This window comes from Pezoporus flaviventris, unplaced genomic scaffold, assembly GCF_033815535.1.
Source record: "Pezoporus flaviventris isolate CSIRO_AGI_PZ_B2104156 unplaced genomic scaffold, CSIRO_AGI_Pfla_v1 ptg000005l, whole genome shotgun sequence".
Classification (NCBI taxonomy): Eukaryota; Metazoa; Chordata; class Aves; order Psittaciformes; family Psittacidae; genus Pezoporus; species Pezoporus flaviventris.
The window spans coordinates 15,152,447-15,170,635 of NW_026892553.1; the positions used below are offsets into that span (position 1 = coordinate 15,152,447).

General features: G+C 37.5%; 1 long non-coding RNA gene across 2 annotated transcripts in view; it reads right to left on the reverse strand.

Annotated features, from left to right (window-relative positions):
• Positions 1-17,660, reverse strand: part of LOC133265215 (uncharacterized) — a 137,829-nt gene extending 120,169 nt beyond the window's left edge. For both annotated transcript variants that reach the window (XR_009741895.1, XR_009741894.1), the window contains exon 1: positions 17,578-17,660. This is a non-coding gene — a long non-coding RNA (uncharacterized LOC133265215). The remainder of the gene's footprint in view (positions 1-17,577) is intronic.
• Between the last annotated feature and the right edge of the window lie 529 nt (positions 17,661-18,189).

The following is an 18,189-nucleotide window of genomic DNA, read 5'->3' on the forward strand; positions in this document are numbered from 1 at the left end:
ACATTATAAAAATTATTTCAAGAGAAACAGATAATGAAATATATGAAAGCATAGCTTAAAAATATAAACCAGGGGTGCTGGCTTGATTCTCAAACAGAAACTTCAAATTTGCAATTAAATATTAAAACTCAACAGCTATTATAAATCTGCTATACCACAGTATGCGACAGTACTAAAGCTGAATTAAGTAACCAATGACAGCATTGGTTATATGTTGTAATATCCCTTTGCAGAATAACATATTTTAAATCATCAGCATTTGTTTGTCCAGCATAAGTGAATGTTAGGTGGCACCATTTGAGGTTTTCATTCCTCGTTTTCATACCAGCCTGTACCAGGAATATATTCATGGGCCATGACACATCAGGTATCTCAGATTCCATGTAAGAGACTGTGTAAACAACACAGTTTCACCTTGAATAACTTCTACTGTCCCCCAGCCTTCACTTCCATGAAACATCTGTGGCAACATGCACAGTAAATACCTTTAAAAAAACCAAACCAAATCCCTGAACAAACTACAAAACCAAACCAAAAGGTACAAATTCTTACCTGCACTGGTTTATCAAAGTGCATGCTACCAATGTTTAGAAGTCTCAATTTGTAAATACCATATCTATGTTTTTATGCAACAGTTTGGCTAGGTATTTTTTAATCCCTTCACTAGATGGCAATATTGGATTACTTTCCAGTATAAGTAACATTTAAATAAACAAGGCACAAAGCCAAGAAAACCACATCACTGCAGTGGGGAAAAAAAATTATATTAAAAATTAACTTCAGTATTTACATTATCTTGTATTTACAGAAATTCTCTAAGAACATCACTTCATTAGTCTTTGTATAGTGCGCTTCTGCTCCCCTGCCCACGAAAATGATAGCAACACTACCTTTACTAGTTCCCATTGAACAGGAGTGTCAATTCCTATTGTCAATTCCTATTTATAGATACATGATAAAAGGAAACCTAAAAGTCTAAATGAAAAAATAACCCACTAAATACTATTATCCAAAATCATTATGACTCCTCCTTATGTGGTGACATTGTATGGGATCCTTACCATATGACCTTCCTTTTCCATGCAGCTGCCGAATTTTTCCCTACCCTCAACCATAAATGACAAGGAATTAATTCTCTTGACCCTCAGTTAAAAAAATGTGGTTGTTTCACTCTTTTTTGTACAGCAAGAAGTAAGTGAAGCAAGAAACATTAGATGAGGCAGAAGAATGATTTAAGAGTTAAGGGGAAGGAAAATGTATTTAGAGAAGTTGCATAAGAAAGCTACAGTGACAGGACCTGCTTCTGAGGTGTGTTCTAAACATTCACTGGACCAGGAAACTAAACTTCAGTCAAGCCTGCATGTTCAGGTCATTAGGTAAAAGATTTATTTTTACTTTTTCAGATTCACTGCTGTAGAAACTCAAAAGGAAAGACTGAAAGACTGATTTCAGATGACTGAACACCCACATGCTTCAGGCATATTTCTGGATGGTAGGAAATAAGGTATTTAGGTTTCCATTTTTGAGAGTTGGTAAGAACTAGTTCTAGTGTACACAACTAGCAGAGTCTAGAGAAATAGGTTTAATGCTGAAAGGTTATTAAGAACCAGTCCTGATGACAGCCTTATTTTCCTTATGCAGCTACTCTTCTCCACTGGAAAAAGCTTTTACGGACTGAAAGTCTGCAAAAATAATTCTATACTTACTGGACCACTGGCTATCAGAAAGATTTGATAATTCTCTCTTCTTAAAAAGGCATCTTATGTGATCCAGACAGAACTGACTGCTGGGTGTTCCAGCTGTAGCATTTGCTGTAATGAAATACCTAAGTTTTCACAGGGAGCAGAAACTTTCTCACAATTAGCAGACGCTTCTAAGAAACAGTAACCCAGGACACATACATCTCCCTTGGGCATATTTAAGAGACAACTAAACAGTTAATTCCAGTAGGCATCCAAGAACTTAGTGTCCTGTATTGACTTAGTAATGACAGTAACAGCTGTAAACTAAGGCAATAAACCCTGCACTAACCTTGCACCAAACTTACTATAAGCTATTCATTTCCTGACTGAACTACAGTTTACCACCAAAACGATAACATACAGTCAAGCTCTTGCTTTGAGGAAAAGTTTCTCATCCCAATAACTTGAAGGTATTTATACAACTCCTCTAGGAGAACAGAGGACATTTTTGAAAGAGCCTTAAGGCAATTTCATTTCAGTTAAAAAAGAACATTCATGTTATTTGACATTCTTGATTTCCACATAGCCCAAGACTGGCACAGGTCAATATGGGGGGGGGGGAGGGGGGACAAAACAAAAAGAAAAAAAAAGGAGAAAAGAAGATAGAGATTATGACTCCAAAGAATCTTCTCAGAGTCACCCACCCTATTCTTCAAAAATCTCATCAAAGGTACATTTATTCCCTTTTCCCTGTAACTGACACCATTTCCTTTGGTTCACCTGTTCTTACGACTTTCCTTTCTCAACTTACACTTAGCATTGGATCATGCTGATTTAACTGCACTTAAAACCCAAAAGAGGACCTTTCAGACTGGAGATCAATGCATTGATTTTTAGCATTTCTTACACACACACACACCCCCCCCCCATTACATCGGTTGGTATAATAAAAGACATTATCTTATCGCCCTGCAAACCTTGTCCTACTAAAGATCCTTTGTAACAGCAAAATATCATAGAATCATAGAATTGTTATGGCTGGAAAGGACTGTTAGGGCTGTGACAGGTTGGATCATCAAGTTCCAACCCCCCTGTTATGGGCAGGGACACCTCACACTAAACCATCTCACCCAAGGCCTCATCCAACCTGGTCTTGAACACTGCCAGGGACAGAGCATTCACAACCTCCCTGGGCAACCCATTCCAGTGCCTCACCACCCTCACAGGAAAGAATTTCCTCTTATATCCAATCTAAACTTCCCCTGTTTAAGTTTTAACCCATTACCCCTTGTCCTATCGCTACAGTCCCTAATGAAGAGTCCCTCCCCAGCACCCCTACAGGCCCCCTTCTGATACTGGAAGGCTGCTATCACTGGTGCGTTTCCCTGGAAAATGAGAGAGTGAAAAATCATAGAAATAGAATATATATATTATCTAGTCCCTTACCAACTTCTGCTATAGCATCATCCATTTGGCCACAGAACACCACAAAGGTAACTGGATTTTTGATCTCACAAATTCCAGTGGAAGGCTGTAGAACCTTACTACTAATTGATTTGAAACATCCTTCTGCTTCTTGTGAGACTTTGTATATGGACAATCTACTTATTTTTTGTATTTCATCAGTAACGCTCTGAGCTTATGTGCTATTCAGGAAAAGCAGTCATATCTTACAAGGCTAAAGGAATCAATTTCTAGTCTGTTTGCATAAGACTGCTCCACCCCATTTTATATGTCTTCCAGTTTGTATTCACCTGTATTGAGCATGGGAGACAAGTTATTAACTGTGTTCAAGGTTTTACCTCTGCACTTACTGTGAAATCAATTCTCAAAATCATATTTCTGGTAGGAATATTTTAATATGGCTTCATATCCCCTTAATACAGTGAAGAAACAATGGTGAAATACAGATTTTATTATGTTTTTTTTGTGTTACTTGCTTTCTACAGTGACCTTGGGCACATTATCTACTACTGGGTTGTAGCTCTGTGACAAGCACCAAGAAAATGCATAGCAAGTACTTGTGCCATTCAAGAAATGGTTCAATGACTGTATTCGAGCTCAGGGTTCTAACGTATGGCTACATCAGTTTTGGTCACTCAGGATTATTTCATTCGCCACATTCATTTTCCTCACCGCTTCCGATTTTCTTATGGGAGGAAGAGAGAAAACAAAGAAAAAGTCTCACGAATTTAAAGACTAAGGATATGATATGCTATTTTGGAGAGCTTAGAAGAAGGCGAGGTTAAGGAGTAAACTTAATGTATCATTTTTAGTAGTCTATTTGAATAAAATTTAAATTAGATAAGATGCATACTAGAGTACTTTTGAACTGCAAGAAGCAGGACGCTATTGAACTTCTTCCTTGGCTTATTAAATTGCTAATAAAATAACAAAGGACAACTGCATCCTCATTTAAAACCATATTTAGTATGCAAATCACTAATATAGAGGTTTTGCAAAAGCTCTGATGCAAATTGTGTATCAACTTAAAGGGTAAAGTATTTAAACGAAAAATGGTTTGGGTTTTAAGTACTTTAAAGCGTTTTACCCAACTTAGACATGTTATTTATTATAGCTATATAACATCATCTTTACACCTACAAGTGCTTTTAATGAATGCTGAAAATGTTTCTGCATATCAAACATTTACACATCAAATACAAATGGTGAATGGGCATTCTGGTAGTAACATACATCAAGAAAGCACTGCAAAACTCTGACAGCAGCCTCATTATTTCAGAATCCCGGCTTGTGGCTCAGAAGACTAAAAGAACTGAAAATGCACCTGACAATTTATATTGTTATATATGGATATTTGGGTTTAGTAAGTTACAGTAATTCAAAGCAGGCTCCAAGCATAGTTCTCAAACATTTCTTGTTAGCTGTAAATAAATAGATGGCAATAGACCAAACAACACATATCTTGGTGATGTAGAAGCAGCATGCTAATACTCCCTGGGGAGGCTCTAGTGACCAGATGGCTGTGGCACAATTCTCTTTACTTCAGGAGGACAACTGTCCTTCTTGACAATACCACCACCAATTACACTGCAAGGTAAGAGTTTTCTGCACACACTTACAGGCAAATCAAAAAGAGAAATCTGAAAAATTCCCATTTCTAAGAACATCTCAAGTCTCAAACTTAACAATTACATGCCAAAAAGTAACTAAAAAGGACCATATGTTTTATTATAGGTTGGATCCTGGGCTGCATCAAAAGGAGAGTGACCAGCAGGTCCAAGGAGGTGATCCTGCCCCTCTACTCTGCTCTCATGAGACCTCACCTGGAGTACTGTGTGCAGTTCTGGTGCCCTCAACATAAAAAGGACATGGAACTGTTGGAACAAGTCCAGAGGAGAGCCACAAGGATGATCAGGGGACTGAAGCACCTCCCATATGAAGACAGGCTGAGAAAGTTGGGGCTGTTCAGCCTGGAGAAGAGAAAGCTGTGTGGAGACTTCATAGCAGCCTTCCAGTATCTGAAGGGTGCCTATAGGGATGCTGGGGAGGGACTCTTCATTAGGGACTGTGACAGGACAAGGGGTAACGGGTTAAAACTTAAACAGGAGAAGTTTAGATCGGATATAAGGAGGAAATTCTTTCCTGTTAGGGTGGTGAGGCACTGGAATGGGTTGCCCAGGGAGGTTGTGAATGTTCCATCCCTGGCAGTGCTCAAGGCCAGGTTGGACAAAGCCTTGGGTGATATGCTTTAGTGTGAGGTGTCCCTGCCCATGGCAGGGGGTTGGAACTTGATGATCTTAAGGTCCTTTCCAGCCCTAACTATTCTATGATTCTATGATTTATGATGACTTAAGAACCCTCTGTAATCCAACACGGGGGGTGATAAAAAATAAAAATAATATAAAAAAAAAACAACCAAACACATGCCATTCATCTGATCCCATGACATTTCTTTCATTTAAGGTCAAAACCTGATTATTTCAATATAATGAAATCTGAAACTAGACACTGGTTTCTATTTGCCTCTAACCTCAAATTCAGCTCAGAACATAAAATGAAATCGTAGCTTAATAGCCGTACCTCATACCAAATGCCAGAAAACAGGGATGACCAGGGAAGCAAACGCATGTCTGATTTTTAACATATTCAGTATTTGTTAGATTCTGAACTGAGTTTGGTTTGTTCTACTATGTTCAAAACTGTTTCCTTATCAAGTATCAGCTCCTTTACTACAATGATAACTATTTACAATCTGTTCACAGGTGTTATGCATGAACCTTTAAAGTTTATTTTCCAAGACAGAAAATATAGTACCTTTTTTTCTCATTAGAGAAACAATTACAAAATTGCAATAAAAAATTAATTTAAGATTAGATTAATCAATCTTAGACCTCAGACTACCTATTAGATTTCAATTTTATGTGACTGACCTGTAGGACCAGATCTATTTCCTGCTTCCTTTGCATATTTATCCGTTCCTGGATCAGGAAACGGATTTAGAATTTCTCAGAAAATATGGGCTATATGCACACACAAATGTATGAGAAACTTAAGGAGATAAAATTTATTAACCATTTCCAGTAATAGACATTAATAGACATGATGGATTATATGACTACTACTAATAACAATGAACTATAAACTGATGCCACATTTCTTAATGTCATTTTACTTAATTCCTGGCTTCCACTTAAGAGTGGCAACAGATGACAGAACACAGGAGCCTAATAGGACAGTGACAAAAGAAATACTGATTTTTTTTTTTTTTATCTGACAACTGAGGAGGATCTAAGCACTTAGGAAGAACTTGAGCAACTTCAAGGCCATCTGGGAAATACACACTTAAAAAACCCAACCAAACACAAAAAACCCGAACAAATAAAACTCCCTACATCACGACAACCCTACTTGGGGTAGGTTGGGGTTTTGTAAGGTAATCAACCAGTCAACATTTGCAATCTTTCCCATAGGGAAATAAGTATTTCTGCAAGAGGGTATATATAACATATATAGCAGATACGTAAATATAATGTATCTGCTGATCTTTTAAAGCCTTTATTGACAAAGAATATTTAAATAATGCTTCAAGCAGCAACTTCTTTGTGTGCTAAGAATGACTTCTCCAGTCTATGCATTCAATTAATTTACTAGTGGTAAAGAAATGATTCAAGAAACCATCAACTACTCTAAACAGCTCCTCAGAGCTGTCACTTTTCCTTCACTCCTCAGTCTTTGGCTACTTGTGTGCGTGTGCCCCCAGTCCATGATGTTAACGTATATTGCAAGACTTACAAAAATGCTTCAATCACTGTGTTCCTGAGCTCCCTGGGAAAGAATGATATAGGAGAGCAAATGGAGCCAAGGAGACAGAGTTCACAAATTAAATTAGCAGGTATTTTAAAACTAATGTAATTATATACTATGGAGCTTCAAAGCTCTATACTCATGTTATCTTTCCCACTCTCCTATAAAATACATTTAACAGTAAAAGTCAGGGAGCCCTAATCCCAAGTATGCTAGATTTTAAATAACCCATTGATATAGGATGACTAATCTCTATAGCTAAGTAGTATTGATTTCAATCTCTATAGCTAAGTAGTAAAAAAGGGGATTAGCAACACCCAACCAAACACACACTGTGTCCTCGTGCTCAGTTACCCATTCATTTACGACTGGTTCAACTTTGGCAGCTTTCATTATTGCTGTCTGAAAATTCTGCACACCCAAAGCTGCATGCTCCCTCTGCCCCTCCAAATCATAATACTTCTGTTACCTCTCCCAACAGCAACTTATTCTGCATTAGAAATTCATGAGGGCCAAAATAATATGAAAATGAAAGTGTTAACTATGTATTTATGTAAGAATTCTTGCTGTGAGCAGTTCAGGGTGTGGGGCTTTACCTTTACTATTTCTAGCAGTAGCTAGGTTTTCCAGGTGGAAAGATAATGCTACAAAGCAGTGCGACAAGGGTCACACAGCCAGTATCTGACTTCTTGGTGTAAATCCTTAAGATGTGCATGTCTGGGGAGATACCTATTTGACAAACAGCATCTACTCCCATCTGACTGCACTTAACTTGGCTGGTTTACATGAGTTCAGCAGCCAGTGCCAAAGGTATTTTCTTAGGCATAATGAGACAAAGAAACGCCATACAGAATCACTATCTACATTCTTTGAATACAAGCAAGTCTCATTTTCACAGAATAGAGTGAAAAAACATACAGACAGAAAATATAGATGATAGCTGCTCTCACAGTGTCAGCTAAATACTATGGGCTAAACCCTGTTTTACCCAGGGATTAATTAGTGAGGTATTTAACTCATATTGAAGAGTCTGCTCCAATCTCAAGGAAGAGAATAGAGGCCTTGCATAAATGAGAATGACATACTTAAAAAGAGTTGTGAGGTGCCATTTAAGAACTTAAATTTTAGGGACCATTTTTTCTTTTCAGTGACACGCACTGAAATTCATGATCACTTACAATACAGATAACCTTCCAACAAAAGAATGTGAAACCAATAAAGGGAACATAAAGGCCACTGTCAAAATAAAACAAAAAAAAATAATGCAAGTCTTACACTGATGAACTATGCACTGCAGGATATATAAATAAAATTATACAGAGAGCCAATATACCTTCATACTGATGAAAGAAATTTTTAATGATAAATCAGAAACCCTGAAAAGACACTTCCATGAGTAGCTCATTTTTTACTAGTTTCCTGTTGTTCTCATACACCACAGCCCACCGCACATCCTTTAAGAAGTAAGTAATTTTCAGTACTGAAAACACTGTGTCATTGTTCCAGACCAATAACTAAGGAATGCTTAGATTAGATGCTACTTTAATGATTCCTTAAAGAGATATATTTTCACTGTGGGTAATAATAATTTGAAACTTTGTTTAATTTGTTTCAGCTTACATTCATGTATCACATGAGAACTCTTAGCTGCTTTCCTGAAGCATTTATGTAAAATCAGCTTTGTGGAACAATAACTAAGATTATTTTTTTTTTAATTTTAAAACTCATGAGTTAACAGCACTTATAAACGAGAGCAGTAGAAACTAATGCACAAAGTGCTACAATTGCTTGCATGACCTGCATGCAATTCAGGTCTAAGAACTGATTACTATAGCAAACTGAAAAATCCAGCAATTTACTGACAAGGAATAAGCCACATTAGCTGATACATTCTGAAAAGACATGTGTCTGCTGCGCTCACAGTCATATTAACATTTGGGTATGAAAATAAGAACAGCTTCTCATCACAACAGCAAATGAAACCCTCAAAATATCTGACAGCTAGTTCTCAAACATTTCACTGCTCCTAGTTCCATGTATTATCTCACAATCAAAGTGAATGCAGCATGCATTTTGCTATCCTTGTCATACATGCTCAGATCCACACAGACATACACTCTAGTAATTCTAAATTGTATGTAATATTCAGAATGTTAGGAATTGCTTCTGTGCTTTTAATTACTAAACCAGTAAAACTCAAAATAGTAAAATACTCATTATTATTTTCATATATTATACAATTGTGTCCACATTAAATGGTCAAAGAGAATGAGAACATTTTGCTTTTAATTGAAGAAAGACTGAAGAACAGAAGGCAATTCCAAGACTTCTGAGTGCTAGCATGGCAAATAACCCACATTCACCTGGAAAGTGTGCTTTAGTAATGCAGGAATTCACTTTCCAATAACTGAAATTTTACGAAGATCAGATTATGCACAGTGCAGTGACACTGTGGCATCAGCAAAACTTCTGCCAGCAATTTTTTGTCCCTCTGTTAAAGCAGCCTATTTCAGAAGTGTATTTTACTAAGCATCAAGAATATAAGGACTACTTCAAATCCCCATTAGGTGTATTATTTTGGCAGAGAAGAGCTGTGAAATAGACTTCATATTGATATGTTTGACTGGAGAACCCACTCAACTAGCATGTTCAAAGACAACTTTTGGTTTAAAATCTTGGAATCTGATCCTGAAGATGTTCCTCTCATCAACAGTGCTCAATAGTACAAAAATACACAGAACAACTTAGAACATTAAATGGAAACAGAGCAATTTTCTTGAAGCGAGTCTTGCGAATACTTCAAAGCTGCACCTCAATCTCACCCAACACCACTCCTAACTTATCTAATTTGATAGGTCACGCATGTAACATACTTACTGTAACAGTAGTGTCTGATTTAACACAACATAATAAAAAGGCAGTGAGTCAAATGTTTCTAAGATGTTTGCTTGTAATGAGGTAAATGCAGACAAATATTAAAGCTTTATACATAGCAGTGTTTTGTTTCATGGTTTTGAAAATGTAAAGGTCTTTGATTCTAACCGAAGCTTACAAAAGCTGAGTTATTTTATTAAAAATAAAAAAAATACATCCACAAGGCCTTTTAAAAGAGATTATCGATTTTTATTTAATAATTATGAACATACCATGTCATAAATCAAATATTTTTGTACCTTTTAAGCCACAATGTAATAATATGGTATAGTTGGCCTCATCTAGGAACTGGTGATGACATTTTAACTTTACCACTAGATAACTTGGGTTTGCTTCCTGAAGTGCTGCCATATCATACTTTTAGCATAAGGAATACCTTTAGATATATTTATTAATTTCATTTATTCTAGTTAAGGGGCTATTTCTTTACCAGACAACAGCTAGTTTCACATTTGTCATGTACTCTAATAGCAAATGGGTGCTATGTCTCCCCATCCATATTCTCTCTTCACAGGAGAAAGAAATTTGTTCTTATCCCCAGCTACAAGAATTGACTAGTTCAAGTTGTATTTTTAGCTCCTAATTTGTCCAGTTCAATCCCTGATCTGCCACTAAAGATAGCCAGCATGGCTTCACTAGGGGAAAATCCTGCCTGAACAATTTGGTGGCCTTCTATGATGGGGCTACAGAACTGATGGACAGGGGCAGAGCAGTTGATGTCATCTACCTGGACTTGTGCAAAGCGTTTGACACTGTCCCACACGACATCCTTGACTCTAAATTGGAGAGACATCAATTTGATGGATGGACCACTCGGTGGATAAAGAACTGGCTGGATGGCCACACACAAAGAGTTGTGGTCAATGGCTCAATGTCCGGCTGGAGACCAGTAACGAGTGGCGTCCCTCAAGGATCGGTGTTGGGAGCGGTCTTGTTTAACATCTTTGTTGCTGACATGGACAGTGGGATTGAGTGGCCCTCAGCAAGTTTGCCCATGACACCAAGCTGTGTGGTTCGGTCGATACGCTGGAGGGAAGGAATGTCATCCAGAGGGACCTTGACACACTTGTGAGGTGGGCTGATGCCAACCTCATGAAGTTTAACCATGCCAAGTGCAAGGTCCTACACCTGGGTCGGAGCAATCCCAGGCACAGCTACAGGCTGGGCAGAGAAGAGATTCAGAGCAGCCCTGTGGAGAAGGACTTGGGGGTGTTGGTTGATGAGAAAATGAACATGAGCCGGCTTCAGTGTGCGCTTGCAGCCCAGAAAGCCAACCGTATCCTGGGCTGCATCAAAAGGAGAGTGACCAGCAGGTCCAAGGAGGTGATCCTGCCCCTCTACTCTGCTCTCATGAGACCTCACTTGGACTACTGTGTGCAGTTCTGGTGCCCTCAACATAAAAAGGACATGGAACTGTTGGAACAAGTCCAGAGAAGGGCCACAAGGATGATCAGGGGACTGGAGCACCTCCCATATGAAGACAGGCCAAGGAAGTTGGGGCTGTTCAGTCTGGAGAAGAGAAAGCTGCGTGGAGACCTCATAGCAGCCTTCCAGTATCTGAAGGGGTCTATAGGGATGCTGGAGAGGGACTCTTCATTAGAGACTGTAGTGATAGGACAAGGGGTAACGGGTTCAAACTTAAACAGGGGAAGTTTAGATTGGATGTAAGAAGGAAATTTTTTCCTGTTAGGGTGGTGAGGCACTGGAATAGGTTGGCCAGGGAGGTTGTGAATGCTCCGTCCCTGGCAGTGTTCAAGACCAGGATGGACGAGGCCTTGGGTGATATGATTTAGCGTAAGGTGTCCCTGTCTATGGCAGGGGGGTTGGAACTAGATGATCTTAAGGTCCTTTCCAGCCCTAACTATTCTATGATTCTATGATTCTATATTGGCTAGTACATCAAGGCAAAAATAAAACATTAACAGCATGAACCTATAGCAGAAAAGATGACCTTGCCTAACGTTAATACCAGCAATATTGGTATTAGAGAGGTCTTCTGTATGATCCAAAAGTGTGATGAGCCTCTCACATCTTAATATTAGATTTAACTAAGGGACAGGACAGCCTTTCAAACAAAATACTTTCTCTTCTGCCAAAAATTTTTCCTTCCTACTAATTTAGGATTGCAGTTACATTTTTTCAAGTTGCCACTATTTAAGCTACCCTGATGAACTAATTTCATTTCTCATTACTAAAGAGAAAATTGGGAAGAAAGAATAAATGTTCTGGTTAGTATGATTTACAGTTAACAACAACTGAAATTACAGAATATATTTTCCTAGTTTAGATATGAGCAAGTTCTTTTTTTCCTCTAAAAGAAAATTATGTTATTGGGAGGTTTGGGTTGGTTTTGTGGTTGTTTTTTTTCAATTTGTTTTGGATTACGAAAAAATCTTTGCTGCTAATTGGAAGATCACCTCCTCAGCAGAACACAAGTGTAGCATACATCACTTGTGTCAAGTGACTTCACAGTTTCTCAGTTCTAGAAGTACTTCATGGGCTAATGAAATAGACTCTTGGGATACTTTGCAAAATAGAAAACAAATATTCACTGCTAAATTTGTGTGTGTATATACATGTATATAATTACAATATTCTCCAAGACTTCAATTTTAATTAGATTTATCAACAGGATTTCAGGCAATATCTCTCCCCCGAGCTTGTCTTTACTAAAGATTACATAAGAACATCAAATAAGAGCAGATAATGTCTCTGAGCTAAAAAACAGGTATACATGACGTTTTGCATGGCTCAAACTGCTCTAGAGGAAAACATACAGAAGCATTACCAAAACCCTGACTTGTAGCTTCAACATAAGTTCCAAGCAATGAGGTGTTCACCAGGTAGTGAAAGACATGGGTACCTGGTATCAGCTCAACTAGACATATGACAAACATTTAATAGCGTTAAGGAGAACAACTTTTGACTGCTTTATTAATCTTTTTATTCAAAATGCCAGCTGCATGAGTTATATTTTACTAATACCTCTGTTATGCCTCTAAAAATAATACAAATTGTGCACAACCATGTTTCAAAACTGGATGAACTCAATCACATCGTTCTGGGAAAATAATTTCTGGATAGTTTAGATGATTTTCACCAGCTAAGTAGACATAAAAATTTAATACCTTGCAGCACTTGTTTCTGCACAGAGAAAAAAACAGGATCTGCTGTAGCTAAATATGGGATACATTTGTAATAATACAATCACTATACCATCACTTTAAATGTCAGTATTGATATTCAGCATGATTTCCTATGTATGATGGCTCAAGTCAATTATAATGACAGATAGCATCCTACTGGCTTATCTGATTACCTCTGACCTTTTAACAGCTGCAGAAAGCCAAAACAGCCTGAAAGAAGAACTCATGCATATATGACACAAAGCTGAAATATCATCTCTGAGCCACAGTCAAGAACACATTGAATGTCAGCAGATTTCTGACAAATCCTATAGCAAATAATTTCTTGGATGGTTTGGCACCACAACAGCCTGTCATTTATTACAGCTGAGTACTGACAGGAGACAAACTTGATTAATTTTATATCAATACATGAGAAGAAAGTCATTACAACACATTTCATTTTAAAAACTCAGACTCCACTCCCAAAGTAACCATTCATTTTAATTATTTTTTCTTTTATCAGAAGCTTGGTTAGATAACTTAAGGCTGCATGGATTTCATAGGGAAATATTATGTGTGATAGAGTATATAAAAAAAGTAAAGCACATTGTTCGAACAACAGATTACTAACCAGCTAGTCTAAGAAATCTCTCACTGCTCAGGTATCCTTGTCCAATCCTCAGAGATAACTAGTCATGAAGTAGTCTGATAACTACTCAAAAACTTATCTTTGTGCTGCCAAAAAAAAAACCATAACCGCCCAACACAATTACCTACAGAAATTAACATACTAGATCTCAAATATTTTCCTGTGTTTTAACTAGAAGTAGTAAAAAAGTAGAACTAGAAAGAAATAAAGTGAGTTTTAGTATGTATTTCCAGTGTAATATAATCTTCATTATCTTACAGCTTGGAAGTACCTGCAGTATGCTGATTTGTGTATTTATAACAGACCTTATCTTTACCCTACAGCATTATATGACAAAATCAGAAAACATATTCATTCCCTAGAGTTAACGAAAATCTGTAAAGTCCCCACATAATGCATCCCCATACCCCACTCCCAACTGTTACTCTGAAAAAGCCATCCCAAATGTAGCCGCATCTGCTTTTGACAATAAGCTGGCATTAACTCAAGTAATCTTTGTAACCTTTAATTAAATTCCATGGAATTCTCCTTCAAACTGGTAATGTTGGTTAGAACCTGTTTTAATTCTCTCTCTCAAAAAAGAACAAAACAAAACCAAAACCCCTCTTACCTCATCACCATTACCAGAATGATACAACAGCAGTTCCACAATTAAGTCAAAACTTCAGCTGTACTTCCAGAACCACCACAGCTATCACTATCTTTATCTGGAACACAGTTTCACCCCTTAGAAATCAGTGACACCATAAGTTACCTCTACTGGGAGTAAACCCGGAGAATCAAAAGTACAATAAAACTCAGTGGTTACATTTATAGACAAATAAACTTTAAAGAAGAAAAAAAAAAGAATCAATTAACTCCTAAAATTTTGCAATACAACTACATTTTTAATATCTGTAAAACTGAGAACAATACAGAGAAAAGAAAAATATCTATAGATTTTGGAAAGAGAATGTATATTTTTATCTACAAAGGAACTGTTACAAAAGAAATTTAACACAGATGGTTGCAAAGGTCAGACTAAGAGGGCAGAAACCTTTTGGGGCCTGTCAACACTTTTGACAAATTTAATTATTCCCAAAACAGAGAAGTTTTTGACGCTATGGAAAAGTTAAGGAAGAGAATAAGGTTTATGCTGAATTTATAAGTGGGAGACAGAATAGAGGAACAGATAGATGCTGTGCTTCCCATCACCTGTGGCAATAAGCCTCAGCGTGACTGTCAGCACGTTTACTGTCTTTTGTCCAATGAGTACATCGGTTTTAGCAGAGGAAAGTCAAAGCAAGAAGGCGGAGTTGCCTACAGCTTGAGGCAAAGGACTGTTGAAAGGAGGGAGCCTCAAAAGGTAAGAGAAAAAGAAAAAGACCTCTTCTATGGACTCAGAGGTATCTGTGTGGCACAAGCCAGAAAGCCACTGAACTGAGTGAACTTGAGCTGAGGGCAAAGGTCTTTTCAAGTACTGGGATAAATATAATAAATATATTGTCTTACCTATTGACTTCTACTTGCCCATAGAAACTAATTATGCTAGTTCATGCTGTAAAGCAAAAGTTGTTATTTCTCGGTTGCTTGCTTCAATTTAAAATCCTTTCTGATCTCTCTGGAAGCTCATTTTAAAAAAGGCTTGCCCAGGTCCTCTTAAAGGTCCCATCACACCCACACATCATGATCTCACCCTCAGTGGCACCAGCTGCACATTTCCTAGGGCTCTGGCAACCCAAGCGTATTATCATTGCCTTACCCCAAGGACTCTGCCCAGGCCTACAGCATTCCCACAGTAAAAATAATGACACCTGATCCAACGGAATGGAGACCTTTTCTCCAATGAGTTTCAGAAAACTCAATATTTAAGAGATGAAAGAATGCAATTAGGATAGTAATACATATCAAACAATGTTAATAACCTTTATAAGCAGAGAGAATACCCAGTTTATTCAGCTATCATAAAACAAATATTAAACATATATTGGGAAAAAGAAGACATGTTATTTCAGTTCAGGAAAGCAATTAGAAAGTGAACAGAATGGCTTGGCAGCTGCACAATAATCCCCTCCAACATCTCAAACAGCCCACACTGGTGCAAGGCCCTCTACCCAGCATCACCAGAAAAGAATACTGCTGCAATCAGTGGAATATATCCAATTTACTTCAGGTGTTTCTACTACAGAGGAATCAAACCAGTAATAACATAAGTTTTAAGTGAAAATGTGTGATATTCACATATTCCACCTACAAACAGTAACTGAGAGGAACGTGACAGAACCTGTTACTGTATTCCTTCAATAAGCACCACCAGAAGTTACTGACTCGGGAGACCCAACACAGTCAGTACATGTCTGCAAGAGCACAGCAGTCTCTCCTGTGAAATGCACTACAGAAAAGGACTTCTATTTGTAAAGCATCAGATACATGCCATAACACCTATTACTACAGAAAAGTCAATTAATGTGCAATCCAAACCTTGCTTTAGAGTATTATCTGCATGCAGAATAAAGTCAGTAGCAGTAAGAGCATGCTAGTTCCCTGAAGAAGTGGAGAAAATGAGGATGATTAAATCAATACTATGACAATTAAAGTTTTCCTATTATCCTACTAGTCAACTCAGTAAACACCTATTGTGCAGGGAGGTAATATATTGGAAACAGGCTAATTAGGGGAGAACAGACCAGTTAGTGGCTTCCTAGGAAGCCAATACTACTGCATAGTCCAAGAGATGCTTTACAAAAGAAATGCCTGTAAACCTGGCTATCAGATATCCTATACAGCACCATTTTTATGCTTATGCTTACAGTAGTGCTTTCATTTAAAACCGTCAAGTGCTTCCACTTCAGTTTAGAAGCCAAATTTGTATATTAGATAATGTCTATGAAGCATTTGGGAGCCAGTTATTTTTTTGAGGACAAATGAAACAAGGAGTTGAGCATATAAGTTTTTAATTGTAATGCTAAAGCCTGCCAACTTAATTTTCACATCGAATACTGAGGTGTTCAAAAAAGGGTAAATCCTAAAAGTACAACTAAGGTGGAAAACAGAAAAAGGGTCCCAAAGTGCCCAAACTGACCTCATTCTCTTTAATAAACTGGTCTTTAGCTGCCAATAAAGTCTTCAAGCTTCCACAGAAGGTACCTTCTCTTGTGCTTTTAAATCAGAAACCACAAGATGCTTTGCAAAAAAATTGTTAAGGTTCTTTTCAAACTCAGATGGTGACGCTTTACAGTAACTGGACTTAATTTAATGCTCAATTAAATATTAATTGCTTGGTGACACTACTCATAATCATCAAACTAGTTAATGTTTATTAATAACCATTTCTGATAGAGTATAGCACCACAGATCTCTTGAAAAGACAAAAATAAATTAGACATAGTTCCCAGCTGAACAATCCATGAAATATATTTCCCTTGCTTTAGGGCTCCGGTGACTTTAAGATATTTTATATTTTAAACCAAATAAAATACATGTAATATACCACAGAGATTAGGATAGAAACATCACACAGAACTTGAAATCACTGACAGCATTAGTGGGGCTACAGACAGACTCACCTTAGTTACTGCTATCTCAAGACAAAGACTTAAGTCTTCAGATATACAGGACTTTGGTTCCATTACAGAAAACAGAGACCAGCATTTGGATACTAGACTATTTCTTTTCAAATAGACCCTTTTAATATTTTTAATCAGATGTGTGGTTACCCAGATTCACTGCAACAAAAAAGAGAGCTATTTATTTCATCATACCTTTCTCCATTCTCATTCCTATCTTAAAAAATACTGGAAGTCACTTCAGTGCAAATGCTATAAATCATCAAGCAATTGCTACCTCACAGTAACTTTTAATATTATCAGACACTTGCAACATCCCCATCTTAAATTAGCAAAGCTATTCTCTGACAGCCAGACATTTTAATACTCACCTTGCTAGCAGCACTCTTTCCTCATACGTTGCTCCCATAACAAACCTAAATCCAACTCCTAACCCTCTAGAGGCAACTTCTTCCCTTTCTGCCTTCTGGGCATTAGGTTTTCACAGCAGCTGATTGTAATTCATAACTTGATGTTAATGGGGGTGGGAGAGTAATTAAGCCCTTCATCATTCCCTCTTGACCAGCTGCCTTTAGGTCATGCGTTTAGAACTATAGAGATCAGGCATTACTAGAAAACCAGAATATAGTATATAAACACTTGAAACATGGGTTAAGTATGTGAACATAGTCAACATAGAAAATTTAAACTACTGCCACACAGAGCAAGTTTTTTACTCTAGGCAATATGAGTGGGTTGTTTCATTTTTTTCACTTTTTCATTTTGGTCAGGGGGCCTGAGGTGATGACCTTCTACTATCAGAACCTCACAGAAAGCTAATTGTGGCTTTGAGCAATTCACTTCCTGTAGGAGTGTATGTATTTGTAACGTGTAGGTACAAGAGGAGGTCATTAATTACTCTCTGGAGAAAAATCATAGAACTCAATAGACCAGCAAGAGGAAAACCAAATCAAACATCAGCTGCTCTAGTCATTCTAAGGCAT